Source organism: Bactrocera dorsalis, chromosome 1 (assembly GCF_023373825.1).
Source record: "Bactrocera dorsalis isolate Fly_Bdor chromosome 1, ASM2337382v1, whole genome shotgun sequence".
In the NCBI taxonomy this organism is placed as follows: domain Eukaryota; kingdom Metazoa; phylum Arthropoda; class Insecta; order Diptera; family Tephritidae; genus Bactrocera; species Bactrocera dorsalis.
In genome coordinates this window covers 81,330,982-81,353,446 of record NC_064303.1, presented here as the reverse complement: position 1 = coordinate 81,353,446, position 22,465 = coordinate 81,330,982, and the positions used below count along the sequence as shown (strand labels likewise).

Sequence of the window (22,465 nt, the reverse complement as noted above, 5' to 3'; positions counted from 1 at the left end):
GCTGGTCGCTGGTCAGCAAATACTCATTGAGCGGGAAGGCGGTGGAGCGGCTGAGGTGAAGTGCGTTGAGGTGTTGGGCGCTGAGGAGGTATGCGCCACCACACACAATGCGGCTGCGTGCCCGTGCAATTACTTAATTGCCATTTCGGGCACTCGCACACAAGTGTACTCCACACATACAAACAACAAAAGCCGCAGCGCGCACACCTATCATATGTATGTATATATAAGTATACCTGTATGGTTGTATGGAAGTGTGTGTGCTTTGTAGCGCGTTGCTACGCCCACTTTCATCATAACCGCCGCTTGTTTGGTTGCAAACGGTACTGGCTTTTAGCAAATTTGTTCATGTGAATCGCTAATATTCTACCCATATGTAGGTGTATGTATGTATGCATGTGAGTGCATTGCTATGTTAATACCACCTTGTGCTGTATGCGTTCGCCGCCTGTTTATTCTATGTTCGCCTTTGTAGTGTCCCTAAGTTGCTGCTTGTAGCTGAGTATCTTGATTAGTGGCACGCCGATCGCTTCAAGTGGCAATTTGTACACGAAATACCTTTTGGCGCTGGCTTACTTACTCCTTCCGCGCTTGTCGGCACGCCTGTTGTTTGCTCTCGCATATACACCTACACGCATATGTAGGTTTGGTTGCAGCGCTCGTGGCATTCGCATTAAATGTCTGCTGCTGCCTATATTCCCGAATAAACACATGCTATTGTGTGTATTGTAGTTGTTTACACATACATATGTACCAGTAACAGGTTTACATATTTGTAAATTGGCAAATGTTTACTTAGTCGCGTGCTAAGTTCTTGTATTAGCATCTAAGTGAAGAAATATTGTAACTTTTAATGTGTTCTTTATCATTTCAATATCTGCATTTGTCAAACCTTTGAGCACACACACGCGCATTTGAAAGAAAGATGATGGCTTAACTTGATTCACTACCTAATAGCCGAGTAAAAGACGAAGGCAGTGCTGATTACATTATTTCTGACATGGGATTGATAGCCGTCATCGATTCGCCATGTCTCTGCTCCCCAATGTGTCTTGTAAAAAATTTGGCACCAACAAAGTTAGCGAGTTGATTTTGACATAAAAGAGTATAAACATTAGAGCGGGCCGGGGTTTTGTCAATAAAATCGGGAGTGCGGAAAATGTTGTACGGAACATTCTGAGCAACTTCGCTATAGAGAAGCCGGTTTCGAGGCAACGATTTTTTAAATGAAGTTTATTGTCAAAATTTCTTCAGATTTTTCTCTCAAATGATCTTTCCAATTAGAATGCTTAGAACTTGCAAGTTTGTAGAATACTCCTCTAGTGTATACTTCAAAATGACAACATATCTCCAGTTCAGTGCTCTCTGTCTCTCGATCAACTAGTATAATATCTTCTATTCGTAAAGCGCCAGAGAGTCGAAAAATATATCAACAAAGCCGAAGATACCACTAATGAAGCAAAAATTAGTAAACAAAGTGTCCCTGCACTTCAAGGGGCAAAGAAGTGTCCCTGCACTTCATTCTGAAGAATTAATCAATAGTCTCAACACACAAGATTTAGTACAAATTTGAATGTCAAACCTATGGATGCGGCCCTGAATTAAAGAAGTTTCATCTTAAAAGTCTTCCATTCAAATATGACACACCATGAGTACACAAATACTTATGTATGTCGTTTATTCACCTTGATTGTGTTTCTCCTAAAATTCATTAGTCGTTTGGGAGTAGCAAAAACTTCTAGTGTCGATCACTTGCAGTGTAAATCCTTAAATAGGAATCTAAAATAAAACATAACGCTCTTCGACCCCTTTTTTTCTGCTCGCTATTATTTAAACATGGAAGGAATCACTAAGTGATCTAATGGAACTCACATACTCTTTATAATTTAATTATGCCAGTACTTATCTTTTATACTAATATTTTATTCTATTTCCCACTCTCTAAGCTTCATTTAGCTGATGAAAGTAAGAAGTGTGTTTTGGTTTCGATTTTATTAAGCAGGTATTGGTTACGTGTCTTGTGAGATATTAGAGAGAAAATTTAAAATAACGCTCTGTCGCCAGCTTGTATAACACGGGAATACTTTATGGAATATGTTTCTATATTAAGAAAATATATGTCGCAAAGGTGAAACCATAAGGAATTATGTTTCAGAAGCCTTTAAGGCAAAGTGCAGGATTTAAATTTTAAAGCAAGATTTTTTGGTAAACCCTCATACATATTTAAGTATTTATTACCTTTCTGATATGGTAACCTATTTTCTGGGCATTAAGAATGCAAAAACCAATGCTTTCAGCTACAGCTCAAAAAAGATCAAAGAAACTTTGTACACCAACCCAAGTTACCCAGATTTCGGATTCGACATACTTTTGCCATTTCAATGTGTTATCCAATTATTAAAACCATTATTGCAAACAAAGCTCACAGGGCTTTGAAGCAGTGCACAGAAGTCGTGAAAAGAAGAAGAAACTAAAAAGAACCAAAAAAAATAAACAAAGCACTATAGTAGACTGTGCTGAACCCAATGGCCGTCTAACGAACGAACGCACTTGGATGACCCACCGGTGGGGTTGTGGCGACAAGCGCGACTGCGACGGCGACGGCCACCCTTCGTACTCGTCTGGTTGCAGCGGCACCGCAGCAGATGTGTGGCTTCCACGCGCTGTCCGATTGACCGTACTGTAGCTTACAATTGGCACATGTCTTCAATATGTGTATGTGTGTATGTGTATTCTTGCATTCGCACTCATATATGTTTTATCATTGTTTTTCTTGCTTTGTTTTAGCTCAAATGCTTCAAAAGTTTTTCACTTCCTTATTTATTTCTTGGCTGAATTCAAAAACACATTTATTTACACAACCTTATATATGTATTTATTTCTTATATTTTTGTTTGTGTGCGTGTGTGTAAAATTATATTTATTTGTGAGCGCATATGTGTGTTGTACATGTTGCGCTCCTTCTTCAATTGTGAGATATAACAGTTGCTGTTAATGGCCTTTGCAAACTAATGCGCCATATTTTGCTCCATTTGGAAATTACATTTGCCCACTCAAAAGAAAAGAAAATAAGAAGGACACGTCAAGAATAAAAGTGTAAAGAAGGCATATAGTACATAACTTTTGCCTTCGAAATGTAAAGTAAACAGCAAGTAGTATTTTCATTTCCAGCACTTCGTGACAGTTTCTGCAAGATTTCGTTTTTATACACATATGTATGTATGTCATATATAGTATGTATGTACGTACATATGAACACACATATATGTATGTATATCTACATATGCAAGTACATTTGAACGTATGTATGTATGTGTCATTCTTTTACTTTTGGTTAAGGATAACTGGCAACAGGAAGTAACTAATGTGAAAATAGATTTGTTGGGGAAAAGTAAAAAAGCTGCGGGTGTTTAAGAAAGTTTTCTGCAGCGGCCTGACTTCGCCGCTCAGAACAATTCACTTAACAGCAATCAAAGCGGATAGCGGTCGGAAAAGGTTTGTTTATGTCACATAAACACTTGGAAGCCCACTTATTTACGTGTTCGAGTAAATTAAAGAATATATTGTTTGGGATCCTGCTGACTGTTGAAATTGGGTACTTTTATACTATTGCAACATGTTGCTACAGAGTGTAACAGCTTTGTTCACCTAATGGTTATTTGTATCACCTACCAGTAATCGAGATAGATATAAAGTTATACATATATATATGAACCTTGGTACACATGTTCTCTGACGGAAAATTAAGGACGAGACATTGAAACGTCATTAATAGAACAGGTTAAAAGTGCCAAAACAAAATGTTTCAAAAGTTTGCGTGGTCCGGCCCCCTAATAAGTTGAAAGAATATATCTTCTAAACCAATAAAGCTTCTTCTTCTTTATTGGTTATAGCCCGGAGAAGTCTTTCCAAATCCTGACGGAGCTTCTGATATTGAACAGCGTCGCTTTTCATGGACGTATTAATTTGGCAGAGATAGAAAATTCAGATCAATAAAGCTATATTACCCAAATTTGCAGAGAACACATACTTATTTTCAACTCTTCTTACCCACTATCCTTAAAAGGGTTCGGTTAAATACTACTAAAAGTGTAATAAATTAATAAATAAACGCGTCAGAGACATTAAATTGGAATTGGTCTAAACCTCATGTCCTTAATTTAAAGAATTTTGACCCTTGGTTGACGCTTTCCACATTAACACAATCTATTACATTTAACCTCTTCCTTCGATTTAATATCATAAATCTTAGTTGAAGATGTTTTTAATATAATTTTAGTTTACGCGAACTAAAATATAGCAATAAAAAAGTCTAAGATAAGACAAGTCAAGAATATTCCAAATTTTATAGTAGTTTATTCACGATTGCTTTGAGTAATAAATATTGAATTCTTTGGCAACATTTTTTAATGTCGAATTTCGCCTGAAGCAATTTACAAGAGTATGAAATGTTCAGCCACACCCGGACTTAGCTTTTCCTTACTTGTTACTTGTATGCCTATTTTTCGCTTTGATTTACGATATTTCTATTATTATTTATTATATTTATTATTCAGCATAGCCATCACTTTATTTTTACTTCACTTAACTAAGAAACTTAGCGGCTTGCTTACGTAAAAGTACTTTTTTATTTATATCCCTTATCCAATAAGTATGAGAATGAATGCTTGTCGTAAAAATAACATTTGATTGTGATCTTTACTTTTACAAGGTGCGTTCCAATGTAAACACGACTTTTTGATTCTAGCGCCTTCTGACGGCGCCATCTGTACATATGTCGACTGGTGCGTTTTAAGTGTCAGTATGTTTGTGTTATCGGTGCGAAAATAAGCTTCATTAAATTTTGTTTTTACTGAAACGTTTCAATTGATGAAACAAGTTTATGGCGATGATTGCCTATCTCGTAGCAGAGGCCACGAGTGGTTTCAATGTTTTCAAAGTGGTCGTAAGGACATAAATGACGATCAACATGTGGGCCAATCAAAATCCGTGATCACCGGAAATTCCATCGAAACTGTTCGTGAATTCATCAAAAATCAGCCGAAATCATTGTTGAAATTCATGAAAATGGAATTGAACATCTCCAAAACATAGAATTATCGCATTTTGACTGAACTTTTGGCATTACGAAAGGTGTGTGCACGGTTTTTTTCCTCACAAATTGACTGACGACCAAAAATTGTTCAGAATCCAACATTCGAAAGACGATTATTTGACCAAAAATCACATTTTAACCACTAACCACTTCCCGTACTCACCTGATATGGCACTGTGCGACTTCTTCTTTTTCGGAAAAATGCATTTGCCCATGAAAGGAAAGCGTTATGCAGACGTAGAGGCCATTCAAAAGGCTTGCACCGGCATACTGGCGGCTATACCGACCAACGAGCTAAAACACTCGTTCGACATGCTTTTGGAAAGATTGTTCTGCTTTAAAGCAGAAGGAGACTATTTTGAACAAAATAAATTGATTTTGCAGAAAAAAAAACATTTGTTCTGTTTTTTTTTAAGTCCTGTTTACTTTGGAACACACCTTTTACTACAGAACGCGTTTTTCCATACAATTGTCCGTGTACTATACAGAATTAGGCGATTTTTACGACTCTTTAACAAAGAAGTTTCATTAAATTTTGTGTCTAGAATCGAATATATGGTTTCGGAACGTTTAAAATGTTGAAAAATTACTTCGGTGATAATTTTTTGTCGCGATCACTTGTTTTTGATTGGTCAAAATTATTCAAAGAAGGGCGACAACGGGTTAATTTGAACCACGTCCGGGAGGACCATCAGCATCAACGGATGATCAATACGTCTATAACATAAAGGAATCGATTACTAATAGTCAGAGATCTTGCTGGCATCGTTGGAATATCAGAAGGATCAGTTAAAACCATTTTGGAAGATCAGTTTGGCCGCCTAAGAAAAGTGAAAGCACGATTGGTTCCGAAACCACTAATTTCTTTCGAAAACAGAGTCACGTTAACGGCAGTGAAGCAATACTTTCCGGATGTCGGCAAGAGCTTAACAAATTGACAAACGATGCTTGCCTAAGGCCTGTTTAAACTTATTTATAAAGTCAATAAGTCAGAGCGAAATTGAAACAAGCATAAGCTATTCATGTCCAAAATAAATAGCACATGCCATGTAAAGATCTGGATCTGCATCTGTCGAACAAGATTACTTTTTCAACCTACGAATCAGAGAGATTTGACCGTCGCTTAAATGAGATCAGGGTAAACTCTCTTTTTGTGATTAGTCTATAGCAATAATGTTAATCCACGTAACCGCTCGCTTTTTTACAGGTTGCTTTTATCTAGGGAATACTGTATACACACATGCATTTTTTTAATATCCTGCTCACAAAGAATTATTTTCGTTTGCATTTTTGATATCGAATTACCATGTTTAGTTTGAATTTCCAATTTTCGCTAATAAGAATAGTTTTCAAATTTTGACTGCTCTCTCGCACACACGTCAGTAATCAAATGCACAAATGCGTCCTTGTGTTTCTGTAGCGCTAGCGTTTTAGCGTTTTCATTGCATTTGCTCACTATTTTAATAATAATTTTGTTTCGCTTGCCGGATGATGCAGTTAAAGTTTGTAATTTTAAATATGACAGGAATATAAATAATGCATATGAGTGCATTTCCACATAAACATATTTGTATATTCTGTGGTAAAATCAACTAGTTAAAAACTACTTTACAACGAGTAACCAGTAGAAACCGTAAGGTGAATTTTATTTCATATAACTTATACTCGTATGAATAGCTTTCATATTTGACAAAAGGCTACAATTTCCGGAAACATTGTTCAAGTCGGATCACTATATCTTATAACTGAATGATCGGCATCTGTTATTGTAAGGAAAACTCTTTTATTTAACGAGATATTTCACGAAGCTTAACGAGTTTTCTTGTTTTGAACCAGCTTTCCAAAACTGCTTTCCGGTCTAGTTGTAAACTGGTATTCACCGTTTACATATGTATGTACATATGTTGTAACAATAACAACACTGCTTTTGCAACTGTTTCACACGCTGGTATCTCGTATGTGTTTTTTGTTTTCTTTAACGCGCACAGCGTCAACGTTTCAAATGTTTTTCGGGCGACACGGCGGCAGTGGCAGCGTGTCACATCGTTTGCCTGCGGCGTAATCTGCGCTGACATCAAAAGGATTTTCACTCGCTAGCTTGATGATGCGCATTTTCATTTTCCTCCGGCGCTAGTTGGAAGCTGTAAAATGTGAGCACTTCGACGCTGGAAGTTCTTTGCGCAGCATTGCTCTCGGTAATGTGCTTCCACACACGTTATTACACACTTGCATATGTACATATGTACGTATTTCCTTGTGCATGGTGTTATTTTATATTTGACTGCCGATGCATGTTTCTTGTTTTTACTTGCTGCTGCCTGCGGTATTTCGCCGAAAATGAAATATCAATATTTTACTGGGCTGATAGAGCAGCTTGTCAAACAAATTACAAAATAATAAGGCTCCTTGCCACAAATTCAAATCTAAATCAAAATCTTCCTCAACAACAGCATGTAAATTAAGTGTAAGTGTTTATTGTTAATTAAATTTTATTTGAAATTATTTCATATCAGGAAATAATAGTAATTCCTCCAATAAAAATTAAATACAATTTTTTTTTTATGAATTCTTATTTCGAACAATTAAGTGCTCAATGTTTTGACATATCTATCATTGTATGTTCAAGGCAATGGCGCCAAAGCTATTATGAAAGCAAGAAGAGCGTGAATATGCTATTAACTCTCTGCTCAATATCACAACATGCATACATTTGCGCACAAAAGACGAGTGTAAGAGTCATGATTGACATTTTGCAGGCCCACACGCGCCGCATGCTGTCAGTCACATTCAGAAGTTTTTATTACAAAACTGCTGATTCACGAGTTTTCAATTGCTCTTAGTGCATTATAGAAAGCAATTATAGCTGCGATATTGTCAGCACAAGTGGATTAAAATTTATTTTTATTAAACATGATCGTCCTAATTGAGCAATATTGTTTTAGTGAGCGCCTTGCTAGAAACGTTTCTATTTTTTTTTAACTTTTATAAACCATTATAACTAATAATAAGTTAATACGTATTATGGTTACATTTAAAAAAGAGCTAGGAAAAGTAAAAAGTATCGCTATCAGATATAGTTTTTGGATACGACTTTTAGAAATAATATTTTTTTTACATTACATTGTCACAGAAAATACCCGGAAGTTGTAAATAAAACGCAACACATTTAAGTGTTCATCAATATAAGTAGCTTCAAATCAATCCCCACCGAATTTTCCAGTCCTCGGAACCCTTTTCATAAGCACTTTTTAGAATGGACTTCAGCTCTTTTTGCGAATTTCGAATCGACTGAAAATGGATTCCACGGATCGACAATTTCAGTTTGGGGATCTAGAAAAAATCACACGGAGCTAAATCTTGTGAATACGGTGGTTGAGCGATGATTATAATCAATACGGCCAAATAGAACTCCTTATTGACCGTCTTTCGAGGTTTTGTTTTTGTTTAGGTTTTTCCCCTCCATTCCGATGATTGAGGACTTGCTTCCATGTCAAAATCATAAGCCTCATCGGCAGTTATAAAGCTTTCCATTAATGTGGAATGGGAATTCGTACGATCAAGCATGCACAATGGACCTTTTTACGGTGTGCTGTTTTGAAAAATATTCTGCTTATCGGGACGAGTCCACCTAAAACACTTTTCATCCCCAAAATGTCCACCAAAATCATTCGAACGAACTTGAAAGAGATGCCGAGCTCTCTTGCAACCTCTCTAACTCTTTCCTGACGATTTTCAAGCACCATATCCCTTATATTTTAAATATTTTCATCAGTAGAAAGAGGTCGAAAGTTGTACAGAACGAGTAATGTCTTCAACGATTTCTCGACCGTCTTTGAAAGCTTTGGACCACCACACTCGCAGGCTTATGTTTTTGATAAAATTGAATCACCGTAAGATTTTTCCAAATTCTGAACGGTAAATTGAAGTATGAGATTGGAAACAGCATTTCTCAAGCAAAATTATACTACCATCTGCCGAAGATCATATGCCGCTTTTGTGAATTTTCCAACCACTTAACGACTTGAAAAACGATTATAATCTTGTTAAGAATTGGTTCTGAGCTGAAAGCTGAATTTTTTGAAGTAGGCTACCGAATTTATCAACGCCAGTCACACTGAGAATCACTAAACTCGAGAATGGAAAATTTTTTTCTCAAATACATACCCTCTTCGACGAAAATATACAACTAGCATGGAATAATAATACTATGGACCAAAATTAAATAAATTGCATAGGATAATAACGGATATATATTAACTATAATATTATACCGTTTAGTCTATCTAACTTTATTTAAGTTCAAAATACCAAATTCTCATTTTTTTTAATTATTTTGGTGGACGCGGTTATTCTTTGACTAACCAACATTTGCGATTTGGCGAACTATATGAATTTTTTATAAACTCGGATTTTCGAGACCTAATTCATTAATAATAACTATTTAAACGATTTTTGTATCAAAAGTGCACATCTATTATTCTAGCCATGAGTGTACATATATGACTGAACTTGATAATAATTGTAAATAAAAATGGCAATAATATATGACTAGTTAAAAAATATTTATGTTCATCAAACAATAAAAAACTCGTTATGCCAATTAAATAATCATTCACCATTTATGAAAAAGTAAAACGATTCCTCTTAAAATAAGAACAATAAATAACAATTAAAAACCAAACAAGTGTTTTCACTAACCACTACAATAATGTAATGTTTTTTAAAATATTATAAAGTACAATAAATAAAAAACGACTATGTCGACAAAAAATAACATCGATCAAGATTTAATCAGCAAAAACAGTAAATATTATAATAAATACTATAAAATCACCATTAGTGAATTTCGAGAATAACAGAGCTTTTTTTGTTCTTAAAATATAAAAATATTCAACTTGGAAATACCTAGTACATATAAATACTTCCACATTACATAAAATAAGTGCATGAAAGAACTCACACTGTTTTGTGGGCGAACAAGTGTGCCTAATCCAATAACAAACAACAGACACTAGAATGATTGCCACAAGTACACAAAATTGTATGGCTTTCCAAGGCAAATAAAATCAATCAACCCAATGTGTGTTGAGTGGCTAAAAGATTTTGCCGAAAAATGAGAGCAATTAAACAATGTGTTAGGAAAATACACACTGATTTGAGGGTGGCAAACGATTTTTCTAATAAAATTTTTAAACTAAAGCACTTTTCAACCAGAGAATGTAAGAGCCAACATTCATCATAATAACTAAAAGTGAAAACCACAAGTGCATTTATGATATTGGAAAACTGAACGAGTGTGAATGTGCACATAAAGCTTACTACATGTACCGACTTACGTGCGAGTAGATATGTTTTATGTGGTAAATGCATATGTTGGGCTGAATAGTTCAGTGCAGACACCCTCACCGCATTACGGCAGTGTTGGAAGAAAAATATTGGACTTACACTTTGCCGCAGAGCAAATAATTAACAACGCGTCTTCCCCACAATAAACTTCGCACTCTGAGATATGAGGACGCTTACATATAGCGATTAGTGTTCCATATACATATATACATATGTATGGAAGTATGTACTCCAAGCCGACTTGGGGGAAGTAAGCGCTTCCAATGTTGCACAGCGAGAATTTAATCCACTTCCTTATCCGATTGATAAAGTGTCAATGGTATGAGAAAAGTGTTGGCTGCACAAGTCCTTACTTACGGTACTTTTCACGATATTGCTTGCTCCCCTCTTTTTCTACAGCACTTACACTTATGCAGAACAGTAGTCACATATACATATGTGCATACATAACTACAACCAAACACATATACATGTGCGTCGATATTAATATACTGCGAACCGTTAAGTGATTTATTCGTTAGAAGTCGGTATGCTACAATATTGGTATATTGTTGCCTCTAAATCTACACACATACTATAAATATGTGTGTCTACATATTGCATAGAAATTTATAAATATGGTTAGATGATGCATTTATTTTCATATATCATACCCAGTATTCCACAATTCTTTTAACTAGGTATCTTAAAATCAATGGAATTACAACGGCAGCTTGTTGCAATGAAGCTGTAAGTAATTCAAGAACATACATACATAGTAAAATTTTAGCGACAAGTCATCAGAAAAAGCAAGTGCAATTATTTGTTTTTTTTTTATGATTCTTGCACCTTTGCCTGTCCTATTCAATAATTTCTGGTGGGCATCTCGACTTTGTCGTATAATATATTCATAGTCCTGCCATTTTCATTCCACTTCTGAAGCACTATTTGTATAGAAGGAGAAGGAGATTTATATCGAGGGACTTGTTTTATGTTGCAACAAATAATTTTCACGTCGAAATCTTTCAGTGAAGAGGGATTAGTTTTTTTTCTCTTTATCTAATATTTTCTTTAGCACCCATTTGCCTTTACTTCATTCCAGAGTCCTATCATCTTAAACACACTTCTGAATACTTTTTTAAATTGAAATGCACTTGATACTAACTCACCACCAAAAATTAAAAATTACATTGAAAGATCTTCTATAGAGTAGATTTTTTAACACTCACTTAAGTATTGAGTTATTAATGAATAAAGTATGCAATATTGCACCTAGTTAGATTAGAGAAGTTTTATTAATTATAGTTTGAGAGATTTTAGTGAACATGGGTTCTATTAAAGACAAATTTCTATTATATAATTTCTATTTATCAGTTTTAAACTGAAAAAGGTTTTAAAAATCGTGCTAAATGCTGTCATTAAAGTTTTTAAATTCGTCCCAAAATATTAAAATTCTTTTTATTAAATTCGGCACCGCTCGTAGCAACTCGGACTGACGTCTTGAATGACTTGGCGCATTTTACGCCGAGATCTTTAATTGAAAGCATACAAAAACAGCTTCTGCAAGAACTGAAGACGTTTGACCCTCCAAAACGATACCACTTCGCTCTATGGGCTCTTGAAAAAATCGAAGAATATTAGAGGTTTTCGGGCCAAATTTTCTTCAGCGATGAGTCCCATTTCCATATCTATTTGATGCCTAAAATTGAAACTCGTGATCTCGGCGACATTTGGTTTCAACAAGACGGCGCTATTTCCCACACTTAGGATGGACCATCAGAGACGTAGTCGCGGCCAACATTTGAAAGAGATAATCTCCAAAAAACTATATGCCAAGGAATGTTCTTTCGGATGATAATAAATATTCCCCATTAAATTTGAAGTTTCTGTGTTTTTTCTTTCGAATTGGATCGCCCTTAAGTACCTTACAAATTATTGCCATTCAAGAAAGGTTTCTGGATATCTGTAGTCGTCAATTCGCCCCAAAACTTATGAATACTTTTTTTTTCAAACTACTTTTGAGGGCTAGGGAATTCAACATACTGGGGTTTACTTATTGTCCTCCATAAACTTGTATTTGGAGCCAATTACTGATATTTATCTATATATGGAATGATAATAAAAATGTCACGGCTTTTATATTCCCACTAAGAAACGCTTCATTATCAACATTAGTATACTAAGAAACATAAATATGTCTTCGTGTTTACTGGGTGAAACACTCACATATGCAACGAGCAAGCAATGAAAGTTTCAAAGCTCCAATGACCAAGAATAGTTGTGATAGCGAACGAGTGGCATGAACAGAAATAAGCTTGTTGGACAGAAATATAACAGAAATACCGAGAAACTTAGAACAACATGGATGTGTGAGCTCGTATATACAAACACATGTATGACATGCTTAATTGTCATTGATTTGCTGGTCCCGAGAGCACGCAAATATGCAGCGGCAGCAGCATCAGACGACAGCACAGGGCCAACTGCACACGCTTGAGGGCAGCAATTTCCGCAAAATTCATTATTATTATCAGCATCATTGGCAGCCAGTCAGCAGTGCAACACCAAATCACGCCACAGCCAATGCTGAGATTGCGTTTGGAATTTTCATTAGTCAGTGGGTGAGGTGCAAATGACTAAACCACTACACCAACCATGTCGCAGTGTGTGTCTTAAATAGAAATACACTCGCACCGAATGCATGACTGACTATTCAAATTACTTCTTTGTGGCCGTGGCTGCTAGTTGTTTTGTTTGGCTTTATTGTGCTTTGGCGAAGTGCATATTAACAGCCAAGGGTATTTAAAACGACCACTTTCCCGGCATCACTCGCTTCACACTCAATAGCGCGCAATAAGCGCTCACACACACACACATACACACTAAAGTTGTAGTTGTGTAGGGTGGCTGTGCGATTTGTCGAGCGCTCTGGAATTCCTCAAAGTGGGAAATTCTCTTAAGATTGCGCTGGTGAGTCCCCGTTCAGGCAAATTGCGGTGCGCACCATAAAAATCAATCAGCGCGCACACTTAATAGCTGAATAGGCGACGATATGCATATGTACAGCTATATGGATATACAATATGCGCTAAGTGTGGATGAGCTGCCGTGTATTTGACAGTTACGTGCGCGCTTCGCGGGCGACGTGGCCGCCGGTCTGGCAGCCCGCTGCTGGCATTTTCATTAAGCAAAAGCCGAAAAGGCATTGGTGTTGTTGGTTTTGCTAGATGTGCGGGGGCGCGACGGTATGCTGCCTTCGTGAAGAATTTTCTAAAAGCGACAAATTGTTTTCATTGTCTGTTTTTTGACTTTCCATTTCAATGGAAGCATTTTTTTCTTTTTGTTGTAGGTCCCTTCTTCGGTATAGCATAAAAAAAAATGGAAAGAAAAGGAAAACACAAAAATAATTGAAGCGCTGCATGTGCTAAGCATTTACGCATACATTGCATATGCATGCATGGTTTTTTCAGCGCGATCTTGCTTAAAAATTCAGCGTTTTTCACACAGGCCTCTACGCGTCCGAAGCGCGGCGGCATAGCTTGACGTGCGCTCGGATTTTTTCCATTTCGAAATTCCAGCTTGACTGGCGGTTTTTCGATTTCCCCTTTTGCAATGATTTCGTTTTTTGCAGAACGGTGTATTGTAGTCAAATGCATGCGCAGAAAAATTCTACAGCGGTATGCAAAGCAACACCCACACCGCCGCATACATACAAACGCGCGTAAATAAAAACTCGCTTATATGCAAATTGTCAGTAGGTTTGAGCCATACAGAGCTACATTTGCTATTGGTAGTTGATGTGTTGGCGCGTGAGTATGTGTGTGTGTGTGAGCCGATTGTGAAAAATGCGCGAAAATTTACATTTAGCCCTGTTGCTGCCGTTGCTGTCATTACTCTGTTTTCGCATTTCACGTTGCATTAGTTGTTGTTGTTGCTGTTGTTGATGCTCCGATTTTCACGCCATCTCGGCTGATTGTTGTAAATGTGTGTGCGTTTGTTGTTGCATTCGACAAAGCGCTGTTGGCTTACTTTTCCTGCTTTATTATTGTTGCTGACAGCGTTTTTGTTTTTGTTGCTTCTTTTTATTATTGAAAATCACTTCTCAACTTCTCAACCACTTTGTGGGTGCTTAAACTGCCGATAGTCCCACTGACACTTTGATGGATGCATTTTCGATTTTTTCACTTCGCACTGGCATTTTTCATGCTTTTAAAATTAAAAATAATTTTTTGAAAAGAAATCCACTCAGCTCTGCTGTGTCGATATTTCATTTTCTTTCCGAAAATATCCATTGATCGCTGTGACGTTTCCTTGACTACCAACACATGTACACATGCACTTTTATAGAGGTTTTCCTTTCTGCGATTGGATGCACACACACGCGCACATAGTACAAACAGAGATATATTCACTCGTAACTCAGAGAATTTAGTAGCAGTGTATTTAGTAAGAAAGTATCATTAAATCAAATCAAAAATAACAAATCGCTTAAACTGAAAGCTACAAATCGCCGATCGACAGGCACATTCTTCATGGGGATTATTGGCCACAGTCGCATTTGGGTATTTACCAGCCCAGATGGTGTGGGAAAATAGATAAAATTGTTTATGCAGCGCAGCCTTAATGTTTATGCAGTGTTCGCTTCCTTTGTTCACTAATTTTTGGTGAGGATTTTTCTATCTGAATACAGTTATAATCTTCCTATAAATTTTCGTAAGATTTTTTATAAAATTAATTTGCATGATTTGCGATCTCATTCGCAGTATATTATTTGTATTTCAAAGACAACAATGTTCGGATAAGCTTACCGTATATTCCGCAATACGTATCTGGAACAGATTCTCGCATTCATAATTGAATTTTTCAAAATTTAGTTTTCGTTCCACTATTTATGTTGGTTCAATAAGTTAAGATAATGGGAGATAGCTGTCTTCGATTCGCCTTTTTACACTTAACAGCAAAGTTATGGAGTCGAAATCGTATTAGACAGTATGCAGATACCTCTTCAAATATTAAAAAAATAATAAAGAGTTACTGAAAGAAAAATTTTTCCACCAAAGTTAAGATCGCAACATGTTATCGTAGGTATGAACCGCAGTGGAAAAAACGATATTTTTTGTTCCTTTCGCTTCTCTCCAACATTCGGCGAGTCGAGGACAGGTTATATCTCTCAGAGACGATAATGCTTATGCACAGATTTAGTCCAGTATTAATCCGGCAAAATAAAAATATTTACACATCACATTATACATCTTTGCGAAGAAAGTTTTGGTTTGATCTACAATCGTTTAAATAAGAAAGAATTTTCAATACATTGATTTTATAATTTCGTTTTTTTCTTGTTTATAAAGATTTCTATTACATACAGATAAGAAACTTAACACTATAAGTTTCAGGATCATTTTCCAGCTAAACTTTTTCCATGAAAGTTATAAAACAATTAGATGTTTCAGAAAAATTCGAAGAATAAAGAAAGGCAATATCAGACCTAATAAAAAAAGGTGCACTATTTGTAAAAAGGCCAGAAAAATACTTGCTCCAAAGAAGTTCATTGTTTTATTTGCATTTATAACAGACAATTGATAAAACAATAAGTCTCAAATATTTTAACAAGCAGTTCACAATTTAGCAACCTCTGTCGTAATAATGTTAACCAAGTATCTCAAAAAATAAAAATCTATCTCAAATTGAAAGGTGAATTTTGTCTATTTCATCTCCTTCAAAGTAATCCCCTCCCGCTACAATATGCCTATGCCAACAAATTTTCCAGTTATCATAGCACTCGGAAAAATCCTCCGTGATCTTCGATTCAGCTTTTATATCCTCAATTATCGCACTTCTTTGTTCAATAAATTCAGACACTTTAAAAATCGAAGAATTCACTTTTAGAGCCTCTCACGACGCGTATCTCAAATACTAATGAATATTTTGACGTGAAATTTAACATAGATGTCAATAACAGTACTACCAATTTCCAGAAAAAATTTATCGATTCGAAAAATACGCGAAGTAAAAATTAAAATTTCGCTTTTCAATTTGATCACAAGAGTATGTCCGAGGCCAGAAAAAATACTAATGAACTGAATCTGGATACTAAAATTATAAATAACAGGATACAGTTACACTTTATGGAGTCTTGTAGATGTTATTGTAGAAAGATCGAACTTAAAAATATGAAAAGGTGCAGGATAAAACGACATTGACTTATTCAGAAGCGCTAAGATTACCTGTTTACTTTTTCAGATGACTTATTGCTACTGTAGGACCTTACGCGTTGATCTCTAGGTAGATTACGGCGGTTAAGAAGTACTGCCATCTTATGATAAATTAATTTAAAATATTTACGGTTAGTCTTAAGAACCCAAAAGCTTAACGCTGAGATGACTTAACATGTTATGAGGTAGTAATGTAATATAACTATCCTAACATGAAGCTAACTTATTTTCAAAACAATTTCCCAGTAACACTCAGAGATAATGTTCAACGTTTAAGTGTAACACATATGATAAAAAGATCGCGCGTGTTAAAATCCGAAAGAAAACTGTTATATTCGCATTCATCAAATTTGAGGATCGAAATCATGTATACTATAGTACTTCTGAGTATTTACAATATACGAGGTGAATAAAAAATTTCAGAATTAGAAATTTTTAGTTTCATAAATTCAGAATTTTATGGTTATAAGCCGTATCTAACATACAGCATTTAATATTTTATTTTTATATATTATATTTTACAAATTAATATAATTTATTTTGAAAATGGAATAATATGTTGGACCATTATTTTCTGAACTAAAATTGTTACGATCGCGACTCATCTCTTAAGAGACACCTCTGAATATTGCCTGCTTAGATTATATGTATGTCTGAAAACCAAAATACCCAATAATATATCCTTTGGGTTGGACGTTGATCGCATAAATTAAATCAGCTTTTGAAAAGTTACAGCTTCCCCAGAAAAGTATTATTTTTTTAAATTTATTTTTTATTTTATTTTATAAGTAGCTTACTGTTTAAGATCACGTCCACTTTTTAAAGAAATTGTTTCAGAGTTACAACCATTTAAGAACTTGGAAAGTTTGGCTGTGGACTCAAGCGAAAGCAAAAAATTTGGTTAGTAGGTACAAAGCAGGTTTCACTGTGAGTTATGTTATGAAATTAGATCGAGAATAAGTTTAATTACTTCATATCGTCTGCGGGTTATACTGAATGTACGTTTACATATACTCTTATGTGTGTACCTACTTTGATAGCATTCCAAGACGACAATAAATTCGTTGGTGTCGTGACACTGGAAAATCAAGAAACGATCACTTTTGCTCTTTGTGCTCCTCTCAATTAACTGTTATTAACACTACTAAAATGCACACATGTACTGTTGATTTTAAATTGAAAAGGACAAACGACAATGCTTGTTTACGTTTGTTTACTTTTATGTTGTTTCCGTTTTTGGCAGTAAAATTCACTTTAACGGTTTATGCTGTGAGCAAAGCACTCAAAACATTCCAATTGAAGCCAAAATTGGGTCGGAGATTTGTAGATACATGTGTAGTTTCGAATCTCATTAAAATTTTGCTCTTTTTAGCTAAACCATACACTTAATCCCCTTTAAAGGTATTACGTTTTACCGTTATTTTTTGTATTTCCAAAAATATTTTCTTTCAATTTATACGGCTCCGTTAACCAGTGTAACCGTTAATTATAGCCAAAGCGCAATATGGCAATGGTTGCGAACAGCACTTTCGATTTCAAATTGGCAAACTGTCAATCAACGGCGATTAACTATGGTTCATGCCAAACCCGACAACGCACAAATACACGTGTAAATTTTTTTTATAGCTGTTTTTTACACAGTGGTTATATTTGAATTTGAAAGATTTGAATTACTCTCTAACAGTGAATATCCGTATGTAACGAACCTTCTTAGCGCGCGCGTCTGTAATGACTGAATTTCCTCGGCAGCACAGCAAGTCGAGCCAAGTGTCCGACATGGGCCACCAATAAACAGAGCACCGGAGCAGTAAAGAGCAAAGGCAATGCATACAGCGTCGACGATGACGATGACGACGGCGGTGACGTTGTCGGTGGTTCTGCCGTTGGCGTTGGTGGTGGTGCTAGCGGTGGTGGCGTCAGAGTGTTGTTGGTAGTCAGTGGCTGCGGCAACAGCATAATTTGTTCGTCGGTTGGCAAGGGAACGCGTGCCATTGAGTCGAACAGTCAGCGAGCAAAAGCAGCTGCTTGCCACAAACGCTCACACACATACATATGTGTGCTGTTGTTGTTGTCGCTTGGTTCTTGCTGTCATCGTGTAGGGCAAGCGGACAAAGTAAACATCTAATATGTGTGTAGCTAGGCAGTAGGTAGCGTTCGTCTCTTGCACCCGGCCATCGCATTGGAGCATAAATTGAGAGCGCCGTGAGCGTACTGCGTGTCAGCTATAATTTTGTTTTCAATTGAGTTGCACAGTAAATGCATTACAGCTGCCTTTTGTTATTGCTGTGCCATTGTTGTGTTCCAAATTTCATTGCTGATAAGAGTACATAAAAAGTCGCAGAGCGGTTTGACAAGCCGGCTAAATTTGATAACAGCTGCGCTGGCGCTCAGAGTGCAAGCGCTCAATGTGCACGGAAGAGAGAATAAGCAAGCAAATGAGACTTGCCACAAGTGAACAACATTTATTTAGCAGCGGAGCAAATGTGGAGCAGTGCGTGAAAGAGCGGAGAACAACGCTAAAGTGAGCCAGAAGCTAACATTTTTCTGGGTCAGGCGCTGTTAGAAACTACAGTGCTTACTGTAGAATGAAATTTTATTATTAAGGCAGCTGTAAATGCGCTGTTGTTGAATTCGCCGCATGTAAACGTCGCGCTTTTACAGCTGCGACCTCTGTCAACTGTTACATTCCTTGCAATAACTGTTATACAGATAACAAATAATGTTAACCTGGCATTGCTCAGTTCCTTTACGAAGAGCAACCGTATGTTATATGTTCTCTGCATTAAATACTCTCGCGTTTAAACATCCCCAACCCTAGGGGGAAGATGTATCGTTGTTGAAACTCTCTGAACGACAGGTGCTAACGCTAAAGAAACCTTGCAGTAGTTCAATTAAATAGGTACGCGTGGCATTAACACCTGTTACGATGTCTTGTTTAAATTAGATGAGGCCTCTTGAGCCATCATTCAGAGGTTATCGCTAAGCAACCAATTTTACGTTGTTTTCGAGAGTTAAAAAAATTATTCTAGATTTTACTCCATCATGACCATTATTGTGTATTTTTTAGCCCCATACTCGTAGGTATCTATATATATAAATTTTAATAAAAAACTAAAAGTCCGATTTTTTTACGCATTATTTTTTCGAAATACAACTGAAGCGGAATAAATAGTTTTCGCCTCACTTCAAAATTTATTTTTTTTTTTTGAGACTAACCACATCATCGAACTAATTAACTGATATTGGTGAGTAAGCTCAGACAAATGATAAGACAATTTCATTGACAAAACAACCATGAAGCTAAGAGGAACTTCCTGAAATATCGGTCGTTAAGAAACTATTTGAAAGTTTGTTTACAAACGCAAGGATTTTAATCATTGACGAATTATATTTGGAGAAGTTATACTTCATAAATTTATAACAATCGACCTTCTGCGGTTTACAGTTAACCAAAGTACATAGAAATCAATGTCATTAAGTTGTGGTCACAAAATATCGTTAATCATATCTTTGTGTCAACCACTGTTGACCAAAATGTTTAACATCGACTAAATTTAATTCTGTTAGTTTCAGTGATTCCCCTAAATAGATTAATTAGGCACTACGGATGTATTCTACTTACGTTATATAAGAATATCGATATGAAAAGGCGCTTTGGGCTTCATATATGTATAATACTTTGGTGGATAGTAATCACCTGTGAAGAACTGATTTTATTTCGAAAATTTTTACTAAACTTCGGAGCACCTTAGTAACTACCATTTAAATAATCACTTTTCTAAAACACACCACTTTGGATTTGAATCAGCTGCATGATACTGACATTTCGTTGATATTGTCTGATTATTCCTTTACATTTCCGAAATTTTGTTTCAGTTTTTACATCTATTCAACTAATGTTATTTACTGTAAATAAACAAGTAAGGAAGGGCTAAGTTCAGGTGTAACGAACATTTTATACTATTGCAACTTGTAAGCATCAAAGCTGCTGAATTTACTTCAGGCCTTGGTAAAATTTGATATTAAAAAATGTTGCGAAAGTGTTAAACATTTATTATTCGAAGAAATTGTAAGTAAATTACAATTAAATTTGGAATATTCTTGACTTATTTTAGATCATTTACTTAGACTTAGTTTTATTGCTATATTTTAGTTCGCGTTAGCTAAAGTTATGTATATTAAAAAGGTCTTCAAATGAGATATGAATGTAATTAGCTCTACATAAACCACATACTTGTAGTTCTTAAAAAGCCATTCCCTTTAGTTTCACTAAAATTTCACATATTTTTACCAACATATATGCTTTAAAATTATTTGTCGGTTAAGGAATGAACGGGCTAATTGGATTAATTTTGATACTGCTCATGTATACTCGATAATATATCATATTTCGAAACAATTTTATACTTATTTAAATAATACTCTATGACCAATATATTCGGCATAAAACTTGTAAAAATAATGGAAATCATTATAAGCAGTATATGGGAGTTGGATTTTTGCCATTACTGCATACTACTAACATGCCAAAGACTAATAAAGTGTTTCCAGGATTTTCAAAGGTACCTCACATACAATCGCCAATCGTATGGAATAAAGTCAGCCGGATGTTTAAAAAAAAAATTGGAATATGGGGGCTAAGGGAAGTATTCAGCCGATTCAACCCATTTATGATACAAAGAGATACCATTATTCAGAAAGTATGCTCCCTACCTTTCAATTATATATCTCACACATTGACCGATACTTTCGGTCAAAAGTCAAATGTAAGTACTTCAACATTATCAGATCAGAAAAATTAAAAAAAAAAATAAAAAATATTAACCATTTTGCTCAATACCTTTTATATATGTATATGAATAGATACATAATTCAAATAATTTTCTTAGTGTCAACTTTCTACGCTACGGCATGCAAATTTTTTGTACGAAAATTTTTCATACTTATAACTTTTAATAAGCACCTTATGCTTATGAATCTCTTTGACTTAGATCAACTTTTGAACTCATAAAATAACTGCAAACATGACAACATTTATCCCTTAGTGGTAAACAATACTTTTGTTTATTTAAGTGACAGATATCAGCAACTCGGCTGAGATAAGCAGAAAAAATCGCACATCTTAGATAATTTTTATTTATTTTGACACGTCTTGTTAAAATACGCTGCAGTGGTCGACAAATATTATAAAATTTGTATAGCCTTGCCTCACTTCTCCTTGTTATCAATCTTCAGCTTATTAAGGATAAGATTACGTACAACTGAAGAGAGGCACACAAAAGGATACGCTGCGTGATTTCGTGCCGCGAGTAAACAATGAATGACGAGGAATGGCAGCCAGCATTCAACATCAACAATAGCTGAGTGAAAAGACGGCAACTGCAGATACACACACACACCCACGCGTTAGTAGACAAGTACTTACACAGTCTTACAAACATTCCGCTTGCAAGTGTCAAGGATTGAATTTACGACAGACACTCGAAAATGATAAGAATGCCTTTGCTTAATTTATATGTATGAAAGAGAGGCTCACATATTTGTTGTTGCAAACAAAGTGTGGGCGTTCGACAAATAAATTTGACTAATCTGTTGAAAAACGTCGGTTTCCAATAACACTTCAAAACATCCTTCAACTTAAGTCTCTGTGTAAGTATTTTAATGAAATATGTAATTGTAGAACATCTTTTTCACTGCGTCCACGGGATTCTTTGAACTGTCGATATTTGAGTAGGTCGAAGTCAGGGAATAATTGGACATGTGGTCATGAAGAAATGTCGGCCAAATGGCGCCAAAATGTCCAAATAGTAGTCTCGTTTCAATAAACTAT

At 35.7% G+C, this 22,465-nt stretch overlaps 1 protein-coding gene across 2 annotated transcripts in view; it reads right to left on the bottom strand.

The window, feature by feature from the left end:
• Nucleotides 1–18,386, bottom strand: part of LOC105233295 (uncharacterized) — a 115,405-nt gene extending 97,019 nt beyond the window's left edge. Inside the window, exon 1 of one of the 2 annotated variants that reach the window (XM_011215333.4) lies at nucleotides 17,668–18,386. The gene's annotated coding sequence lies outside the window, so the exon portion shown is untranslated. The remainder of the gene's footprint in view (nucleotides 1–17,667) is intronic. The other variant, XM_011215334.4, reaches the window with a different exon arrangement.
• Between the last annotated feature and the right edge of the window lie 4,079 nt (nucleotides 18,387–22,465).